A 3,286-nucleotide genomic window follows, 5' to 3' on the forward strand; every position below is an offset into this window, starting at 1 on the left:
TGAATGACTGAACTAGGTTAAATAATGTTGAGTGGGTGAAGTTACCAACACAAGCCTGTTGGTCTGTTGGTACTCGCACCCGGTGGGTCGGTGGTTTGTCTGGGGTCAAATCCCTGTTGTTGCCATTTTGGATACGTGACAATTTATTTTGGTGTTTTTTCATTGGTGTATTGTTTTAAGTTGGGTGGTGTGTTATGGTTAATCGTTTGAAGCTTTGTTATGGGGTCACCGCGTGAGGCGGGTCGGCCTCTAGCCGGCGCGGGTTCAAGCCCCACTGACCCCGCGTATTATGCAGTGGTTGAATGTGGTTGGGCGAGGTCTGGATCACCCATGGCCTCGACCCATATATATATATATATTAGAATATATGAACACAATTTTGGGGGTTAGCAGGGGTGGCGGCCCGCCACCCTATATATTATTTATTTTGTAATTTTGTTTTACATATTTTAAACCGACCCTTCAAATTTCATCAACTGATTTTTAAGGGTCTCCGAACAAATTAAAGAGGTGACAAATTCACTCGTTCTAGTGGCTATAATCCATGCTCCTATAAATGCCAAATTGTTGCCTCGTTAGTGGCTGCCACTGGGCCTAGTTTGACCAAAACTTTGACCGGCCATAACTTTCACCCACGAACTCAGTTTGAGGTGTTGTTCACACCGTTGGAAAGTTTGCATCGAGATCTTCGATCTGACCCTGGTTCCACTTCAATCCAGTGACTTTGATTTTTGAGCTTTTCCAAAGCCACTTCTAAATCCTGAGCGTTTTTGGAGCCACCTGGATCATTCCTCCCCACTGAGGAGCTTTTTGTCCTCCAAAAACATGAACATAATTTGCATCTGCTATGTTACATTGTTTTCACAACAAGTGTCCTGATAAGCCACATTTCCTTCTCCTTCACCCTTGTTATTTGGAGCCGTAAGTGATGAACCAATACCTGCATCCTCTGCCAACTTGTAGTACAATCTTTGCAAAATACATGTTCAATGACATGATCCATCATGACCCAAGGATCCCCATACTTTCCAAGAGTTTATAAGACACATTCTTTGATCAAGTTTACATCATAATAGAAACCAATGCCTCAACTATCAACAAAAAGGCCAAAAACATCATTGTTGCTTTAATAAGCGATGGAATAGACTTCATCACTTTTACAATTATGTTGCAACACATGATTTACAAAATGCGGCCATGACAAGCTACCATATCTAGTAAAACCATTTCTCACTCATCAAAGTGAATAGGTCATCCCCCTATGGTGGACTCGCTTGTTGAAAATCTTCACCAAGTGGTTCTTGCATGGGCGCTTTGTCCTTGAGACGCTTCTCTCGATGGAGCCTCCAACACGTGGCTCTTTGATGTCCATCAATGTTGTAATGATTGCGAAAAGTCTTCTTCCTCCAGACCTGCTTAACCTTCTTCCTTCCCTGATGTGGAGAAGGTCTTTCACGTTTCATCCCCTTTCTTGCTGCCATTCTCTTCTAGCACTCGCAAACCACATGGTTATGCAAGCCACAAAATCTACATGATTTTCTACGCCATGTTTTCTGCTCATCATAAACAATATGCTTGTAATCAAAATGAACTTTAGAATACTGAGACTTTTTATACCTCTCTCCACTGTATTTGGTGCAATCTTGGCGATGAGAGCATGCCTTAGCTCTTCCTCTGTAATTTGCACTGTCATGGGAGGATGGTGATGTGTTCCCATCATCCTCTTTCCTCAATGGTTTTGACAATGCCTTCGAAGCTTCTGCTACCTTCAAGCATTCTCCTTCAGTGTATGCCATCTTGGTAAGGTGTCTCAGGTTGGTTCCTGAAATGGGTACCTCAAGGCTTCTAACAGAAATAGTGTCATGTGAAAATGAGATTGAAGAACAATAAACACTGTTTACCTCCGCTGTCGGCTTTGAAGTAGGTGATGATGGCTTTGCTAAGCCTTCGCTGCATTTCAATTTTTCCAAGGCCTCTTCCGTGGCTCGTAAATGAAGCTACAATCTTTGCTTCTCCTCTTTTTCTTCTCATAGAAGTCTCCTCAATTCAACATTCTTTGCTTGAAGGCTCTGGTTGATCTCCTCATTCAAATGATGAGAATATGATGAAGAAGATGAATAATCACTGGAAGATGGAGATGGAGTATTGTCCTCTGCTCTTTCCTTCTCCTGTTCCTCTCTTGCCATTTTCTTCTCATAATTTGTATACATCAAATCTACCATGTTGGCCATCCTATAGAAGGCTTCGTAGATATCTCTATCATCCTCCATTTTATTTCTAAGTGTAGGTTCAGGCATTCACACTCGCAATTTGCATCGGCAAGAAGACCGCTCTGATACCAAACTTGATCTGGATCTCTCAGCGACCAAAATTAACCAAGATCTTTTACTTATTTGATGTTAGCAGAATTTCATGTGAAAGAATGTGAAAAAACTACATGTGCATACTTTAAAGAAGAGGAAACTTAATGACGACCATCAAATCAAAGGACTCACACACATTGATAATGGAGTTCACTCAGTGTGGGTTATGTCTTCGGGCCTGGTGTTAAGAGTGGGGAGACCGATTCATTAAATGCTGTAAGATGATGATGAGTACATGGTTCATTTTTTGTCATTACAAGGATAAATTCTCTCAACCAGAGTGACATGTCTCTCCATGAGACGTTCTCTTATTCACTCTCCCTCATATGGGCCCTCTTTCAGCATGACAAGATAATAAATTCTCACATGACGTGGCATACAAGTATCCTTCAACATAATGGTAACAAGGATCTCAACAACAAAATCATCATCTTAGCATATCAAAAGAAAGACATGGCATCACTGCTTCATATACCTCCATTTTCGGAATGGTCTGAAAATGCAAAGCTCAGTTGCAAAAATGGACATCACTGTTGAATTCGTGTCGCGAAATCGTGTCAAATGACTATAAACTTGGCCCCTTTCCAACATCGTCAAAATCTAGACCCTTGGGAATCTTGAAGATTCCCCCAAAGATTCATTCTTGGAGATGGACGAAAAATTTGTTGCTCAGATGAAAATTCTGAGAAAAATGACTATAAAGTCGACATCATTCCGCCTCTGTCAAAAATCAACCTCCAAGGGAATCTAAAGATTCCTTGAGAATCAAAGAATATTCCTACAATATTTTCTCTCGAAAAATGTGCCCCTCCCCTACGTTGGGTTCCCTTCTACACCTATTTTTGTTGTTCGTTCTCGGCCTCTGATCTCTCTTGGGCGAATGACTGAATGAGGTTAAATAATGTTGAGTGGTCGGAGATACC

Source organism: Pinus tabuliformis, chromosome 9, assembly GCF_031772625.1.
Source record: "Pinus tabuliformis cultivar Carrire ecotype Pingquan chromosome 9, CPIR1, whole genome shotgun sequence".
Lineage (NCBI taxonomy): Eukaryota > Viridiplantae > Streptophyta > Pinopsida > Pinales > Pinaceae > Pinus > Pinus tabuliformis.